This window comes from Molossus molossus, unplaced genomic scaffold (assembly GCF_014108415.1).
Source record: "Molossus molossus isolate mMolMol1 unplaced genomic scaffold, mMolMol1.p scaffold_m16_p_23, whole genome shotgun sequence".
NCBI classification, from domain to species: Eukaryota; Metazoa; Chordata; class Mammalia; order Chiroptera; family Molossidae; genus Molossus; species Molossus molossus.
In genome coordinates, this window is record NW_023425359.1 from 13,260,930 (window position 1) to 13,280,043 (window position 19,114).

Here is a 19,114-nt window from a genome sequence, read left to right on the forward strand (position 1 = left end):
AATTAAAAATGGAACTGCCTTATATGACCCAGCAATTCTACTTCCGGAAATATATCTGAAAAGAAAACCAAAATACTAATTTGAAAGACTATATGCACCCATGTGTTCATTGCAGCAGCATTAATTTGCTATAGCCAACCAAGATTTTCAAGGAGCCCAAGTGCCTATCAGTACTTTTACACAACAGAATACTACATGGCAGTAAAAAAAAGAAATCTTACTTTTTGTAACAGCATGGATGGATCTAGAGTATTATACTAAGTGAAATAAGCCAGTCAGAGAAAGACACGTACCATATGATTTCACTTATATGTGCAATCTAATGAACAAACTAAACTAATAAACAAAATAGAAACAGACTACAGAGAGACAGCTGTCAGAGTAGAGGGGTTTGGGAGAACTGGGTGAAAAAGGTGAAGGGATTATGAAAAAAAAAAAAAAAAAAAGTCCAGCCAGCGTGGCTCAGTGGTTGAGGTCGCCAGTTCGATTCCCAGACAGGGCACATGCCCAGGTTGTGGGCCCAATCCCCAGTGGGGGACACGCAGGAGGCAGCCAATTGATATAGAAACATCCATGAGAAAGAACTTCTTTCCCTCCTCCACTCCTCTCTCTCTCTAAAATCAATAAAGAAAAAAGACTTTTAAAGAAAAACAAACTCACAGACACAGACAACAGTATGGTGATTATTACCAGAGGGAAGGGTAGGGGAAGGTAGAAGAGGGTAAAGGAGTCATCAATGGTGATGTATGGAGACTCGAGTTGGGGTAATAAACACACAATATACAGATAAAGTATTATATATAATTTTACACATGAAATCTATATAACTTTATCAACCAACATCATCCCAATAAATTCAATAAAAATAAATAAATAAAATACAGGAGATACTTATGTAATCTTAGGATTGGAAGAAGGTGCAAATCAACTTAATACAGTACTCACTAACAATAAAAAAAAAAGTCACGTAAGTCATATTATTCTTGCCAATCACTGTTCAAAGTATAGGGAAACACACATGTGCATCTATATTAGTGGGAATATAACTCCCATAGCCTTATCGGAGAATAATTAACCAGATCATAATCTTACATGGACAAACCTTTTGACAAGGCAATTCCAGAACTTGTATCTCCTATAGGCAAAGACTTACATATTCTATCGATCTCACTCATCTGGAGAAAGAAATCCCTGTCACTTCATGACTTCAACACAATTCTTAACAAAGCAACAGATAGCACTAACCATTCTCTATCTGGATGCTACCAGGGCACCTCAAACTCAACAATTTCAAAAATGAAAAACTCTTTCTTCCTCATCTTTAGAAAATCGTCCCTTTTTCCTTTTTCCTTTCTTGGTTAATGATTCCATCACCTACCCAAAAATTCTGAGGACTTAGCAGAAACAATGATTCTTCAAGAAACTTTACTTGATCACTAGCCCTCCCCTTTACTCCCTCATGCCTACATTAAGTTATAATTCTCTTTTTGTTCCTAATTAGCCTGGTACTTCCCCTAACATGTATGGCACCTCTCACACTGTATAAATGTCTCTTTGTATCTCCAACTAGATTGAAAGTACTCAGGAGACAAATTTATATCTTATCATTTAATCCCAGAAGTTTCCACACTGTGGAGAGGGTACAAAATATTGGTTAAATATATGAATACAGTGATTTCCTTCTCCCTTTACCATGCAATGTAAGTGTTCACCAAAAACTTACCACTTAACCCCCTCCAAAATTTCTGCATTTTAATCTATCATTTCTATCCCTAATGGCTCAGCCTTCATCTTATGCCCCATCTCTAACTAGACTGTATATGGTCTTTTGACCTCCAATTTCTTGTTCTTCCTTACCATTCTTATTTTTATATATACATATACACACAAACACGTGTGTGTGTGTGTGTGTGTGTGTGTGTGTATTCCCCCATCCCCCCCAGAAAGAGAAGGGACAGAGATAGAAACATTGATGAGAGGAAAAACATTGATTGGCTACCTCCTGCACGCCCCCTACTGGGGATGAAGCCCAAAACCCCAGCATGTGCCCTGACTGAGAATCGAACCTGGATCTCTCAGTCCATGGGACAATGCTCAATCCACGGAGCCCCACGGCCAGGCACCATTCTTATTCTTTACCCCAAGCTATAACTGGCAATACATACTAGCCCCCCAACTCAAAAAAAATTTATGTGAAAACAAAAATTGAAAATGTCATTCAAAAACTTAATAAAAGCCCTGGCCAGTTTGGCTTAGCACTTACAGCATTGTTCCAAGTACCAAAAGGTCTTGGATTCAATTCCCAGTCAAGGGCATGTACCTGGGTTCCAGGCTTGATCTCTGGCTCTGGTTAGGGTCAATCAGGAGGCAACCAATTAATGTCTCTCTCACACATGGATGTTTCCCTTCCTTCCCCTCCCTCCCTCCCTCCCTCCCTCCCTCCCTTCCTTCCTTCCACTCTAACTAAAAATCAATGGAAAATATCCTCAGGTGACGATTAACAACAACAAAAACTTAACCAAAGATGAGTTTTAATTTTCTGTTCTGTGTATAAATGTTATTTTCAAGATTGAAATGTGATCAACTGCCTCTTAAAACTTAGATATGCCACTATTAACTCAAACTTTAAGTTATGTTTGAGATATCCTAGTCCCCAAAAGGGGAAGCCTTTTTATTCTCCAAAACAGGCCCTAAAGTGTAATTTAATATAAAGCAATTATGTTTTAATTACTATAACATAGTCAATGGAATATAGTGACCATTAGCTTCAAGTACAAAATCTCATATTTATGAGGGTTCCAGGCTCAAACCTTAGTTGCTGTAAGCATATTTACACAAATTGATCACATCCCTCTCTCTTAAGTATCTCAGTACTGAAGAAAATTTTAAACAAATTTAGGTAGGAGAGCCACTGTCACTGATATGTTTCCTCCTCTGATGGCCTTCTTCAGCCTTGATAAAACCAGTGTAAAGGTAAACTGAAGTTAACATATGTTCCTATTAAACTTAAAACCAAAGTCATTTATCCAGAACTAAAACCTTCAAAATTCCATGTGGCAGTTCTCCTCAAAGTGTATTCAGTGGAGTGTTCGTGGACATTCAGCAAAAATGTTTCATGATTATTGCAATTCAATCAAGATCATCCCAACAGAATTAAAAGATTTTCACAAGGTGATTCTAAAGTTCATCTGACTGAATAATGCATAATAACCAATAACTTGAGGGAAAAAAGTTTTATTTCTGAGGCTGCATGTGTTTTCTGTTGTTCTGTTGTTTTTAATATCAAACAAAGATTATGTACTGACTTAGTCCAGATATATCCTCCCACTTAAAAAACAAAACAAAACAAAACAGGACAAAATATATGAAAACAAGGAGTTCAGACAATGGACAAAAGGTAGCACAAGACAGTCGTCCCTTGGGGAAGTAAAACAAACAAGACGAGCTCCAGGACTGTCCCAATTTACTGTGTATAGAGTGTCCAGAACACAGAGCAAAGTGGGAAACCCAAACAGAACTCAAGGGTCTCTCTGAGTTGGGAAGACAGAGTTGAGAATACCACAAAGTCAAAGGTACCTAGAATTCACAGGCAGAGTACTGCAATACAATTGCACAAAGAGAACTCCAGAATTCTGCAGTGGTTTCCCCTGGATCTTCATATGATCAACATAGGAACTTAAGGAAAACACCAGAGGCCAAGGAATGAATCACTGAAAGAGTAAAGAAACAACCCCTGGAGCTTACACAGGGCCAGGAATAGCTCCATACCAGAAAAACCTCGTAATACATGGGGCACAAAGTAGAGTACTCAGAAAGGTATTGATTTCTTCAGTAGTAGGGAGAAAAACTAACCTTGTTTAAAAAAGTTAAAAAAGGCAAGGTTCAAAAGAATCAGTTTTTCCAACTTAGCTGCATCTCAAAACAAAGTTCAAGAATAAGTAAAGGAATGCAAAAATATTCAGTACTTTCGAAAGCAACACTCACAATGTCTGCTATGCAATCTAAAATCAAGAGGCACCTGCTGGGTAGTTCAGCTGGTTAGTGCATCATACACCAAGGTTTCGTGTTCCATCCCAGATTAGGGCACATACAAGAATCAACCAATGGGTCCTGGCCGGTTTGGCTCAGCAGTTAAAGAGTCGGCCTGCGGTCCAGAGAGACCCAGGTTTGGTTCCCAGGAAGGGCACATACTTCGGTTGCAGTTTGTCCCTGGCCCTGGTTGGGTCGTGCGGATGGCAGCCACTCGATGTGTCCCTTTCACGTCAATGTTTCTCTCTCCCTCCCTCCCTCCCTCCCACTCTATCTGAACAGAAAATGGAAAAATTTCCTCGGGTGAGCATAAAAAAAAAAGAAGAATCAACCAATGGTCCTGGCCAGTATGGCTCCGGGGTTAGAGCATCAGCCCACAGACCAATGAGTGGCGGGTTCAATTCTGGTCACAGGCACATACCTCGGTACCTCGGTTGTGGTTCGTCCCTGGCCCTGGTTGGGTCATGTAGGACGCAACCAGTCGATGTTTCTCTCTCACTCCCTCCCTCCCACTCTAACTGATGATAAATAGAAAAATATCCTCGGGTGAGGAATAAAAAAAAAAAAAAATCCAACCAATGAATGCATAAATAAGTGGAGGAACAACAAGTTTGTTTCTCTAAAATTAAACTAAAAAAAGTTATAAAAAATACCATCAGGGATGCAAAGCTGCAGGAAAATATGACTCATAGTAAGCAGAGAAAAACTAACAGAAACAGACCTAAAAATGACACAGAAGTTCGAATTAGTAGATAGGGAAAATTAAATCAGTTATTCTAACCTTTATGTCGAAAAAGATAGAAGAAAGTATGAGCACATTAAGGAGAGATGTGAAGATATAATTAAGACTAAATAAAATTTCTAGAGCCCTGGCCAGTTGGCTCAGCAGTTAGAGTTGGTCTGCGGTCCAGAGAGACCCGGGTTCAGTTCCAGCTAAGGGCATATACCTCGGTTGCAGTTTGTCCCCGGCCCTGGTTGGGTTGTGTGAGTGGCAGCCACTAGATGTTTCTCTCTCTCTCCCCCCTACTCTATCTGAACAAAAAATGGAAAAATGTCCTCGGGTGAGGATAAAAATAAATAAATAGATAAAATTTCTAGAGATGCCAAATACATTGAACGGGATTAATAAATTAGACATAGAAAGTATTAGTAAATGTAAACACCAATAGCAAAAAAAAAAACAAAAAACACTTGTCTAACATGAAGCAGAGGGGAAAAAAAGGCTGGGGCTAGGCAGAAAAAGTCAGAGCTATGGCACAACCTCAAGTGCCCTAATATTTGTAATAGAAATCTCCAAAAGGAGAGGACAGAAATATTTGAAAAAGAAATGGCCAAGTTTTTCCCTAATTTGATGACAACTATAATCCCACAAATCCAAAAAGGTCAGCAAACCTCATAAGCACAAGAAACACACACAAAAAAACTCCACCAGCCCTGGCCGGTTTGGCTCAGCTGTTTAGGGCGTCAGCCCTCAGACCAATGAGTCTTGGGTTCCATTCCAGTCAAGGGCACCTGCCTCGCTTTCGGTTTGTCCCCGGCCCTGGTCAGGTCATGCAGGAGGCAACCAGTCAATGTGGCTCTATCACATCGATGTTTCTCTCTGTCTCTCTCCCTCCCTCTCTCCCTCCCTCCCTCCCTCCCTCCCTCCCTCCCATTCTATCTGATAACAAGTAGAAAAATATCCTCAGGTGAGAAATTTAAAAAAAAAAACTCCATCAAAATTAAGGGACAAAGAGAAAATCTTAAAAGTAGCACTCCACACAAAAGAACAAAGATAACAATGACAGGAAACTTCTTGTTGAAAACTGTGCAAGCAATAGACAGTGAAACATTATTTTAAGTTGCAAAAGAAAAAACTTTTATGACATGCCAGCATTGGCAACCTCTAAAAAGTAATTTACAAAGTTTCAACTCCTCAAGGTCTAGATAGGCACAGCAAGAACACTGTGCTGACTGTTGGTGTAACTACTGTTTATTTTCTTGACAAAGCACACGGATTATGTCACTCCATTTCTCAAAACCCTTCAATGACTCCCTACTGCATATTTAAATTAACACCTTAGGCCACAGGCAATCAAGGCTCTCCACAATCTGGAAGTCCCAGACTATATTTATAGCATTGTCTCCTCAAACCACTTCCTTCATCAGTTTGCTATTGTCTAGCATTTCATTCTTTTATTTATGCTATTCCTCCTTCCACCTCCATCTGCCAAAGACCATCATTCAAAGACTAAATTCTCAATGTGGTCTGGGTAGATCCATCCTTTCATATTTAATTTCATGTCTAATTTCACTCCTTTCTACCTTTGTGTTAGTAATACTAAATAGAATTTTTTAAATAAATTAGGACAGCAAGATACTGGCAGAGACAGGAATAGACATGTTAAACAATAAATTTAATTTTTTTTAAGAGTGAAGGAAAGAAACAGATCAACTGCCTCATGCACGCCCCCTACTGGGGATCGAGCCTGCAACCCAGGCATGTGCCCCGATCTGCCAGGGAAGCAAACCAGGACCTCTCAGTCCATGTTTCAATGCTCAATCCACTGAGCCACACCAGCCAGGCAATAAATTCAATTTACCAGGCATGTGCCCCGATCTGCCAGGGAAGCAAACCAGGACCTCTCAGTCCATGTTTCGATGCTCAATCCACTGAACCACACCAGCCAGGCAATAAATTCAATTTAAAAAACACACTGCAAGAAACAAACAATTCAATTTAAAATGGCCAAAGACCTTAAACAGACACCTTCAATAAAGAAGATATACAGCCCTGGCCAGTTTGGCTCAGCGGTTAGAGCATTGGCCTGTGGTACGGAGAGACTCGGGGTCGGTTCCCGCTAAGGGCTCATACCTCAGTTGCAGTTTGTCCCCGGCCCCGGTTGGGTTGTGCGGGTGGCAGCCTTTCACGTCGATGTTTCTCTCTATCTCTTCCTCTCTCTCCCTCCCACCCTATCTGAACAAAAAATGGAAAAATGTCCTCAGGTGAGGATAAAAAAAAAAAAAAAAAGATATACAGACAGTAAATAAGCACATGGAAAGATGCTCGCATCTTATGTCATGAGGGAAACAAAAATTAAATCATCAAGAAGTCACAGATGCTTCTGTCCCTCGGCGAGCAGCCTCAGGCCTTTGGCAATGGCCTGCCTTTGGCATATGCAAAGACAGAAGCAGACCTACAGTTTGAAGCTTAAAGTAATGAATGAAGCTCTGAAATGAATTAAAGGTGTTGGATGTGTACTTTGAAAACAGTCACATGAAAACCATCATCTTAAGATGCTGAATATAATGATCTTCATGATAAAATTTCTAAAAAAGGAAGAGAAAAAGACCTTGGTTCTGAGGTTAAGCACGGCCCTCCAGAAGAAAACATTAACCAGTAGTAACACTGTGTCTGTCAGCTGCCCTGGAACTGAAGTGGGATTTTTCTCACTTGTCTGCAAGTGTGAGACACAGAACTGAACTCTTTGCCTGAAGCAAATGAAACCATTCTTCTCCTGCCACTTGTGCTCTCCCAGTGGTGCTAGATGGATCAGCACAGCCTCTGTTGCTAACTGCTAATGTCTATAAGGTAATCCCCACCAAAGTAGAATCATTTCAGAGTTCTTTGGACTTCATCTTCAAAAGTAGCCAATTAATTCAAGTGACAATGAGTTTATCCCAGAAAATCTTGGGCAGTTAGTGAAATTAGAGTATAACTAAGAACATTCAGAACACCCCAGCTTAAGTGATCTGGGTATTACGCCTGTCGGTAATGGCTGGGCTGCAGTGATTGTATACTGAAGGTAATTAACATATATACGTTCTTTTGTGGAAAACAGGTGCTCAATATTAAGCAAACTTCGCAAAATTACTAGGAAAGATACTGACACAGAATACCGTAAGTCATTTCTGTGTGAAATACACATCCTCAAAAGCAGCTGAATTGCACTATAGAAAATAAAACGTGTTCTAGTTTTTCAATAATTATACTGCAACATATACCGAACAAACATTTCTACAAAACACCTTTTAGCAGCTGACCTCTCAAACTTAATTCAAACATTTATTAATTGCCAGCTACTTTTAAAACAGTTTTGGAAATGGAATGCAGGGGCAGAAAGATCACCTACTTTCGGACCTGAAGGAGTTACATGCTTAAGGAGGAGATACATACCCATTAAAATAAACAAACAAATGTTACAATAGAGGTATATATGCAGTGAGATCTCAGGGAAAAGTAGGATAAAGGGAAATGAAAGTGAGCATAGGAAAGATGGCATTTACACTAAGGATTTGAAATCTGAGAACTTGAAAAAGGAAGAGATGCACTCCAGGCCGAAAGACATGAGCAAAGGAACATCAAAACACATCTTTAAGAAAATGGACTCAGGACGGGATGAATCTGAGGTAGCGGAAGCATAAGTTTGTGAATAGCTGAGGCCGAACAGAACAGCGTTACTGTAAAGACCAATAACCTAACCTAGGGCTAGTCTTCATTCCGAATGAGGGCTCTATTTGTGAAAATTTTCTTGGTTAGGAGAGAAAGAAACAAAAAATATTTGGTTCCTTTTAAATCCACATGTCTGTTACAAAATTGTGTAACAATCTTTTAAACAAGTTAATTTTTGAAAATGATCATTGTTGTTTTGCAAATTGGTGACACTTTGGTATTAGGTCATTGAAAAATTAGTATCAAAAACTACAGTACGGAAAGAATGTAGACTTCCTATAGTACTGTACTTACCTCACTTAGAGCATCTCTCAAGTACTAACCGAAGCTGGCTTGTCATCCCTGGTTAAATCCTCCAAAATAAGTAAACCTACCCTAATTTCTTCCCTCCTCACAGACCCAATCGATGAAAGAAGGTTCTTAAAATCTCCTGACTCCTTAGGATAATTTGAGAATAAAATAAAGTTTAAAGTTTCCAAGAGATTTATATTTTATCCTACTGGACCCAGATTCTTCCAAATATTTCTCCAACTGCCGATCCAAGAAAATAATAAAAAATAAAAAACCAGCTGGCTAGTATAAACTTCGTTGGCTTTGAGAACAACTGAATCTCCCTCCCCACCTCCAAAAACACAGACAACCAGTAACAAAACTCAATTTGAGTTTCCAGCTGGGACAACTAAGGCAAATTAATACCCTCTCCAAGACGCAGGGGTGTTTTAAATCTCCGTTCTCCGACCACGTCCCCGCACCTTTTAAATCACGCGTCAAACCTCCCCCCCGCCCTGGACTCACTGGAGCCAAGCCGTGAAGTGTGTGTAGGATTCAGCAACGTAAGAGCAGCTCAAAATACCATGAGGTCTCCCGAGCGTGAGGCCCGCCATGGTCTCAACTGCACCCGCGACCGCGAGGGTCTGGCCGCCGACGCGGGGGGAACGGCCAGGGCTCCCCGCCGCCCGCGCGCCGCCATGCCGCCAAACCGCCGAGCCTCGGCTTACATAACCCGCGCCGGAGCGTGCAGCAACCGCCAGCGTCCGCGTGCCCTCCCCTCCCCGCCTCCGGCCGGGACCGGGCGGCTCGCTGGCGGGTAAAAGCCAGGCCCAGGCCCGGCACGAGGTGGGCCCCGCGGGAAAGCGAGGCGGGAGAAGTCGGGCCGCCGCCCGGCGCCCAGGCCTCTGAGACCCGCCTTCCGCCCAGCGAGCCCAACACCCTCTTTCCCTTCCCCCTACCCACCTGGGAAGGGCGGGTGAACGAGTACCCACAGCCGCCGAGTCCCGTGGGGCACCAAGCAAGGCGCGAGCTGCTCCCGCGCGGGTCCGTCACAGCATCTCCCGGGAGACACGGTCACCACGGGCAGCAGGCACACACCTCCGCCGCGCGGAAGCTGCTGCTCTGCTCGCGGGCCTCCTGACCACCTCAGATCCACGCACCTCGAGTGCCTGCGCCGGCCGACTGCTCAGCGACCAAAACGCAGAAGCCGCGGTTCCGGGTCCTCCCCCACGCGACTCTGCCTCCTCCGCTTGGACAGCGCCGGCCCTGCCTTGCGCATTACCCTGGGCGGACAGACCGAGTCCCACACGCCCGGGAAGGGAGGGGGGGCGTAGCGAGAGGGGAGATAGAGAGGAAATCGCGGCGCGGGGACCTGAGATCTCGCGAGTGTTCAGGCCTCTGGCACCAGTGCCGCGGGAATTTTTAAACTCCGCGTGAAAGAAGGCGGAGGAAGAAAAGGCAGGAAAGGGAAGCAGGCTCGGGAAAGGCCGGCATTTGCATGGATCTCCCCGCCTCCAATGAGCTAAGGGGAAGAAAAACTACGATTCCCACAATGCTTTGCGCACTAAATTGCTGGGGCGGTCGGGATCGTGGGCCCAGCGCAGAGTCGGGAATAGTAGTCTTTGTCTGAGGTCCCGCTCCTCGATCCCGCGGGGTGACAGCTGTGGCGGGAGAGTCGCTACCTTATCGTCCTCCCATGCTTGCTGGTGGAGAAGTGACAGTATTTGCCCTCCTGGTAACTCCGTTTACCCGCGGTATTTTTTCATTGTCTCTGCTCCTACTTTTGGTGCTAAAAGTGGGCACCTGACTAATGGGGAAAGCTTTTTCCATATATATATGTGTGTGTATATATATATATATACACACACACACACACACACACACACACACACACACTTTAATATGGGAGCGTGCATTATTGGCCAAGGGCGCTCACACTGCCTAACCTTTTCCTCAGAATTTTATGTTATGCCGGGGAGAGTGTGGCTGAGTTGGTTGAACATCGTCTCTCCAAAAGGTCCTGGTTAGAGTCGTGGTGAGAGCACATACTCAGGTTGTAGGTTCCATCCTGGTTGGGGCGCCTCTGCGAGGCAACCCATGGATGTTTCTCTCCCTCTCCCTTCCTCTCTCTAAAATCAAGGAAAACTTATTTTTTTTAAAAAGATTTACTGGCCCTGGCCGGTTTGGCTCAGCGGTTAGAGCGTCGGCCTGCGGTCCTGAGAGACCCGGGTTCGGTTCCCGCTAAGGGCGCGTACCTCGGTTGCAGTTTGTCCCCGGCCCTGGTTGGTCGTGCGGGTGGCAGCCACTCGATGTATCCCTTTCACGTCGATGTTTCTCTCTCTCTCTCTGTTCCTCTCTCTCCCTCCCACTCTAGCTGAACAAAAAATGGAAAAATGTCCTCGGGTGAGGATAAAAAATAATAATAATAATAATAAAAAATAAAAAAGATTTACTTCTGGACTTCTGGTCAAGATGGCGGTATTAGGTAAATGCGGTATCGCCTCCTCCCACAACCACATCAAAATTACAACGAAACCACAACACAACCATCATTCAGAACCGCCTGAATTCTAGCTGAATGGAAGTCCTACAACCAGGAAATTAAAGCAGCCACCACATCCAGACTAGTAGGAGGGGCAGAGTAGTAGGAGGGGCAGAGGCTGGAGGAGCTGGTCCCACACCCATGTGTGGCGAATAAAGATCAGGAGGGACACCTGCCTGGGAAAGTCCTCCCTGAGGCGTGAGGGGTCCCTGTCCCACACTAGGTGCCCAAACCAGCGGGAACTGAGGCTGAGGGAGTTGCGACAGCGGGAGCCCCAGGCAGCTCCTCTTAAAGGGCATGGGAACAGACAGACTCAGATTTGCTCCCTCTGAGCTCAGAGGGGAGGCAGCTTGAGGGGCACCAGAGAACAGGGAAGAACTGAGCTGTTTGGCCTCAGGATGAGGGCAGGAGGGGCACCTTTCTCCTGGACAGACATGCTGGTGGAGGCTGATGTTCCTTTGGTGAGCCGTTCCTCGGGGTGGCAGAAAGCTGCCATATCTGGGATTCCATCAACATGGTTCACGCTGTTTGCCCCCCCCCCCATGATTCCCTACACAACTTTCAGACGCACCCAAGCTGTTTCCAAAGGCTTTACCATAGGATTGGCCTGTCTTGGATCCTGCTTCAGAGTTTCCTACAATTTCTCAAACAAGGAGCAACTGGTCTCAGCGAGCCCCACACCTCTTGTTAAGTGGCCCCAGGCCTGGCCCTAGAAGCAGCCAGCCTTGGTTTACAATTTGGCTTTTCCTGGACACCTCCAAACCCCACACGAGAAGCAGCCACCTGCAGATCACTTTGTAGCTTATGCCGGCAGGCCCTGGATAGAACACAGGAAGTGGTTGTCCTTGCCCCAGAGCCAGCACACCCAGTGGACAGTTTCAGACCACATTAAAACACCACCACCCAACCACCTCCACAAGTGATACACTCAATGAGTGGACTCGGTGGGTACCAGAGCCCTGATGAAGTAAGTCTTGCACTGTGTGGTGGGCCCCTACACAGCTGATCCTCCAAGGTAGTCAGAGGCCAGTGGCTAGTGGACACAGCCAGTCCTTGCAGCTGATTAGCCTGAGTAAATCCCTTCCATTGACATGCCAACAGCAATCAAGATTCAAATACATCAGAAGGGTATACAGTCCACACTAGGGGTACACCTCAAGGGCCCAGCGGGGGTGATCATGGAGACTGTGTCACTGGATCCTACAGGACACCTACAACAATAGGCCACCCTACGAAGCCTAGGAGACATAGCAACTCTGCCTAATACATAGAAACAATCACAGGGAAGCAACCAAAATGAAGAGACAAAGCAACATGTCCCAAATAAAAGAAAAGAACAAAACTCCAGTAAAAGAACTAAACAAAATGGAGATAAGCAATCAATCAGATGCAAAGTTCAAAACACAGGTTACAAGGTTGTTCAAGGAACTTAATGAGACATTCAAGGGACTTAATGAGACCTTTAAGGAACTTAAGGAGATCTCCAAGGAACTTAGTGAGAACATCAACAACATCAAAAAGGACCAGTCAGAAATTAAGGATGCACTAACTGAAATAAAGAATAATTTACAGGGAATCAATAGTAGAGTAGGTAAAGCCAAGAAGCAAACCATCAATTTGGAATATAAGGAAGCAGAAAACACCCAACCAGAACAGCAAAAAAAAAAAGAATCCAAAAAAATGAGGATAGGGTAAGGAGCCTCTGGGACAACTTCAAACGTGCCAACATTTGCATCATAGGGCTGCCTGAAGGAGAAGAGAGAGAGCAAGAAATTGAAAACCTATTTGAAACAATGATGACAGAAAACTTCCCTAACTTGGTGACAGAAACAGACATTCAAGTCCAGGAAGCACAGAGAGTCCCAAACAAGTTGAACCCAAAGAGGTCCACACCAAGACACATCATCATCAAAATGCCAAAGGTTAAATACAAAGAAAGAACCTTAAAAGCATCAAGAGAAAAGCAGTTCGTTACCTACAATGGAGCTCCCATAGGACTGTCAGCTGATTTCTCAAAAGAAATTTGCAGGCCAGAAAGAAGTGGCAAGAAATATTCAAGGTGATGAAAAAGCAATGACTTAGATTACTCTATCCTGCAAAGCTATCATTTAGAATCAATGGACATTTCAAGAGTTTCCCAGACAAGAAAAATCTAAAGGAATTCATCACCACCAAACCAGTATTATATGAAATGTTGAAGGGTCTTCTTGAAGGCGAAGAACAAAAACATGAACAATAAAATGGCAATTAATACATATCTATCAATTGAATCTACAAACAAAATGAGCAAGCAGAATAGAAACAGACTCATAGATACAGAGAACTTTTTGTTGCTTGCCAGATAGGTGGGAGCTGGGGAGATGAGTGAAAAAGACGAAGGAATTAAGGAGTACAAATTGGTTGTTAGACTGATGAACCTCAAAGGGAAGGGAGGAGGGAGGTGGGATTAGATAAACCAAAGAACTTCTATGCATATATGCATAACCAATGGACACCAACAATAGTGTGGGGAAGACAGGAGGGGGACAGGATGGGGGAGGAGGGGCTCAATGGGGAAAAAAGGAGAAACATCTATAATACCTTCAACAATAAAGATGAGTTAAAAAAAAAAAAAGATTTACTTCTAAAAAATTTTTACCCTAAATTAGTGTTAGCTCTTTGGTCACCCTTGAGTTTCATTATGCTGTTTTTTTTTTGTTGTTTTTTTTTTAAATTATTTGTTGCCCTGGCCGATTTGGCTCAGCGGTTAGAGCATCGGCCTGTGGACCAGAGAGTCCCGGGTTTGGTTCCCACTAAGGGCACAAATAAATAAATAAATAATTTTTTTGCTAGTATCTTTGAAGCTGGTAGTCTCAGCACCAAACATGTTTCAAACAAATAGATGTGGAATCTGTCCATAATAGTATATACCAAATAAAAGGATTATAATGTGAGGACTTAAGCAAGCCACTTTTTTTTTTTTTAATCTTAAAAGTTTATTTCTGCCCTGGCCAGGTTGGCTCAGCAGTTAGAGCGTCAGCTCTCAGACCAGAGAGTCCTGAGTTTGGTTCCCGCTAAGGGCATGTACCTCGGTTGCGATTCATCCCCAACCCCAGTTGGGGCTGTGTGAGTGGCAATCAGTCGATATGTCTCTCTCACATAGATATTTCTCTCTCTCTTCCTCCCTCTCTCCCTCCTGCTTTATCTGAAGATAAATGCAACAAATGTCCTCGGGTGAGGATTAAAAAAAAAGTTTATCCTTGAGGGGTGAAGGAGGGTAAAGGCATGATAAATGGTGATGGAGGAAGATTTGACTTGGAGTGTTGAACACAGAAATCAATATACTGATTATGTATTATATAATTGTATACCTGAAACCTATATAGTGTTATTAACCAATGTCACCCCAATAAATTCAATAGATAAATAAAAAATCTACCTTTTTCTGTTAACCCTCTCAGATTTTTTCTTAAGATATGCTGCCTTTCAGAAATGTAATTTTTTTTTTTCTATAATGTTTGTTTCTTTCTTTTTTTATCCTCACTCGAGGGCATTTTTTCATGTTTTGTTCAGATAGAGTGGGAGGGAGAGAGAGGATGAGAGAGAGAGAGAGAGCCCAACCAACCAGGGCTAATGTTTGTTTCTTTATTAGCAGCAACCTCCAAAACGTACCATATTTGTTTGCAAACGGTACTGGATAAGTTGTAGCAAAGAAGGAGGTAGGAGAGATTTTTGATTGCTTTTATTTTAAATGGACCTCTTTAGAACAGAAACCACCGCTCTGTCAAAAGTGCTGATTTATGTCCTTGCCTTGCTCTCCATTCTACATATTCTTTCGTTGGCACCATTTTAAGCTCAATTCACAAATGCTGTACTTCTTGGTAGTCTGAAGACATGTGTGAAGTTAGGAAAATTAAGAAACCTCTCTGGGTTAAAGTTATCAGATCGCTAAAACAAGAGTAACTGCATTAGAGGATCTACTGATTCATTAAACAGATATTTATTAATTTTGCTGTAAGAGCCCTGTCAATTGTAAAATTCAAAAATCTGTATCATCATATTTAATATCCAGATCAATCACCTTTCTGAATGATCTTCCAAATTTTACTAATTTTATATTTTGATCTTCCAGATTGTAATCATCCCTTTCATCATTACCAACAGAATGGTTTCTGTATGATTGTCTATAATCTGGATGAACCCTACCTTTCCTTTTTAATTTCCCTACATAGTTCCTGACAATAATTTCTTTACTCTTCTCCAAACATGTTTCTGCCTTTCTGTGTCTCCCAGCCTCTTTTTCCTTTATCTAAATCTTAATATCCCTCAGGATCCAGCGCAAGCCTCTTTTCTCTCCTACATCTTCCCTTCGATTTCAGCCCACATTAATCACTGAGAAACTGCACTAAAAATACAGTTATGTTATGTCTGTTTCCCTTTTTGCCTCTGACTCCCTCCATCCACCCACCTCCCCCATCTCTTAGCTACAATGAGAACACAGACTGTATCTTATACTTTTTAGAATGCTTTCCTCATAACTGCTAGTTTTTCATTTTTATTGCTTTGTGAACTGAATTTCCACTTTGAAGCTCTCAGTCAACCCTCTTCCCCCTTTTCAGTCATTTAAGCATATGCCAAATTATTTTACTTTCAAGAGATGTTAATAACGTTAAGTGAAAAGACATCTGGGTTTGATGTCAGATGAGTTTGGGAAATAGCTGATTAAATAAAATTAAACATTTCTTTTATGTACTACTTCACTGTCTTGAACATGCTTGGCATTTCCAAGTTACTTGACCATAGAATGAATCCATTTAGGCTTGTGAAACATCTTGCCTTATTAGTGAACTTTGGTAAACACGGCTTCAGAGGACTCCTTTTCTGGAGGAAGCATTGTATAGTAAAAGAATATGGTCTTTTGGATCTGGACAAACTTGAGTTTTCTTTTTCTTTTTTTAACTACTGTCTAGCAACATGACTTTAATCAAATTACTTCACTCTGTAAGCTTGTTTTCTCATCAAAAAATAAAGGATACTACTACTTATTTCTCTTGCAGAACTGTTGTAAAGATTAAAGGGAAGTATGTGCTCAGCTCAGAACTTTATTCCCTTTCTACCTATATGGTCATTAGTTATTTTGATAAAAGGCCTAGAAAATGATAATGACTTGTGTGGACCCTCATGCTTCCATCTAGAATGTTTATTCAAGAAGCCATATTTTAATACCAATCCAGCATTCTGAGAGTGAGGGATAGCTATCTGATATCAGAAAATTTAGAGCCTCATTGAAGTGCTCTGAATTAGATCGCATTTGTTTTGCAAAATAATGGGGGGGGGGGCGTGGAACTTGATATTTTAGTAACAACAAAATTGAGCTTATCTGTCTCAAAAAGAAACAATGCCTCTGTCCTAATGGCTACACTTTCATCATTTTTGTACAGGTTGTTGCTATAGTAAGCAGTGCCCCAGCCTTGGTTTCTCCAATGGACAATAAGCTTGGTGAGTAAAGAGTCATATCTTTATTGTTCCCCACTACATTTCCAGTGATGGCATAGTGCCAGCATGTAAATAAGGGCAAAAATAATTGTTCAGTGAATGAGTATATATTTATTGATTTTACCACTCAAAGCAAAATATACATTAGATTAAAAGGGACTCTAGAGATACTCTAGGCCAAACACCTCACTTCATAGATGGAGAAACAGTTTGTCAAATGATTTGCCACAAATATTTTGGGATGGATTTATTTGCTTTGATTTTTACAAACAGACATTAAGTAAAATCTATAGTTTTTAAAGAAAAGTAATATAAATATCTTTTTGTCATTAAAATATAGGCTTTATGCACTCAAAAATTGTTTTTTGTATTAGTTATCCCCCAAAGCCACAGACTTCCTTTCTCTAAACACTAACAATATTTGTCATAAACATGATACCACAATTAATCTCTTCTGTAAAATTATTTTCCCTTCTACCTTTCCCTTTCTTTTACATCTTCCTCTTCCAAAGTTACTTTTTAATTTAAAAAAAAAATTTATATATTGATTTGAGAGAGAGGGGAAGGAAAAGAGAGAGAAACATCGATTTGTTGTCTCACCTATTCATGCATTCATTGGTTGCTTTTTGTATGTGCCCTGACTAGAGGTCAAACCCACCTGAAACCTTGATGCATCATAACAATGATCCAATCATCTGAGCTACCCAGCTGGGGCACCAAAGTTACTTTAAAAATCTGTATATTTTAACTAAAACTATCACAGTTATGATTTCACTGTTGCTTAACCCCAAAGAACACCATTAATATGATGGATCTTGAAATTCTGCTAGAGCCCTGGCCGGTTTGGCTCAGCGGTTAGAGCATCAGCCTGCAGTCGCGAGAAACCCGGGTTTGGTCCCCGCTAAGGGCATGTGCCTCGGTTGCGGTTTGTCCTCGGCCCTGGTCGGTCGTGCGGGTGGCAACCACTCGATGTGTCCCTTTCGCGTCGATGTTTCTCTCTCTCCCTCCCTCTCTCTCCCTCCCACTCTATCTGAACAAAAAAATGTCCTCGGGTGAGGATAAAAAAAAAAAAAAAAAGAAATTCTGCTAGAGATAGCTATAAGATATGTACTCACATATCATTGCATTTTTTATTTTGAATCTTTATTTTGAATCTTATTTAGAATCAAGACTCATGCTTGCTTAGAGCATTGTTAAACTAGATTCGAGAGGGTGCTGATAATATTTACAGATTTTTTTTAAATGACTGCTGTTGCAAATATATTGCTTATGAGCCACAGATCTCTCACTTGCCTGAAGCTCCCTGCCTCCAAGGGAATCAGGTAAGAAAAGTTGGCTCTGCAGGGTTGGAAAGTGATAGAAATGAAAACAGTTAAGTCTGATATTCCAGTGAGGGAACAAGTCACTCATTTTAACAAATGCTTTGTGCCTACTTTATTAGATGGATTCTCAGCCTTATTTTTCCTTGTGAATGTATTTTTTTTTTATTTGTTTTTTCAAGTTGAAAAAACAAATTTTTATTGTCTAGAAATATATATAAAAAATTTCCCGCCCTGGCCGGTTTGGCTCAGCGGTTAGAGCGTCTGCCTGCGGTCCGGAGAGACCCGGGTTCGGTTCCCGCTAAGGGCACGTACCTCGGTTGCAGTTTGTCCCCGGCCCTGGTTGGTCGTGCGGGTGGCAGCCACTCGATGTGTCCCTTTCACATCGATGTTTCCCTCTCTCTCTCTTCCTCTCTCTCCCTCCCACTCTGTACAAAAAATGAAAAAATGTCCTCGGATGAGGATTAAAAAAAAAAAAAAAAATTTCCCACAAAAGAAGCTGTTCTTTCATTTCTTCGTCTTCTTCCTCTTTTTCAACACCCCTGATATAAAGGACATTATTACACCTTATTAAAACTTCACCCAGGTGTCCAGACAAGGCTCCATCTATGTATTCTTCTGTATTTGCAAGCTGCATGTTCATATAGCCATCTACAGATACCAGGTAGCCTTTGTACTCCATTCCCCACTTAAGTTTCACCTTACTGGCTTCCTTGCTAATCCATTGAGGAAAGGTTTGGGATTGAGGGGCAAACTCATCACGACGATGAGCACATGCTGCAGGCTACTCGCTGCCAACCCAGCAGTCGTCCGCCCCTTGTGACTGGAGCACCCACAGCAAAGCCTGGACTGCCTTCTGAATGTATTTTAATCCCACGGAGCCTGCACAACCTGTACTAAATGTGACATTTGCATGGTGCTTTACGTTTTCAAAGCATTTTAAATTATTAGTCAAAACAATATCTCTGCATAGTTTAAATTAAAAACTGTGGGGATTTTTTTCCCTTTTGCTTTTTCTGATCTTAACTTTTCCTTTGGTCTCTGGTA

General features: G+C 42.0%; 1 protein-coding gene and 1 pseudogene across 2 annotated transcripts in view; both read right to left on the reverse strand.

Moving 5' to 3' along the window:
* AHCTF1 (AT-hook containing transcription factor 1) overlaps positions 1-9,955 on the reverse strand; it is an 81,052-nt gene extending 71,097 nt beyond the window's left edge. Inside the window, exon 1 of one of the 2 annotated variants that reach the window (XM_036277605.1) lies at positions 9,892-9,955. The gene's annotated coding sequence lies outside the window, so the exon portion shown is untranslated. Of the gene's footprint in view, positions 1-9,694; positions 9,844-9,891 lie in introns of those variants that run through there. The other variant, XM_036277604.1, reaches the window with a different exon arrangement.
* LOC118640752 lies at positions 8,292-18,826 on the reverse strand (annotated as a pseudogene).
* Positions 18,827-19,114: the final 288 nt, after the last annotated feature.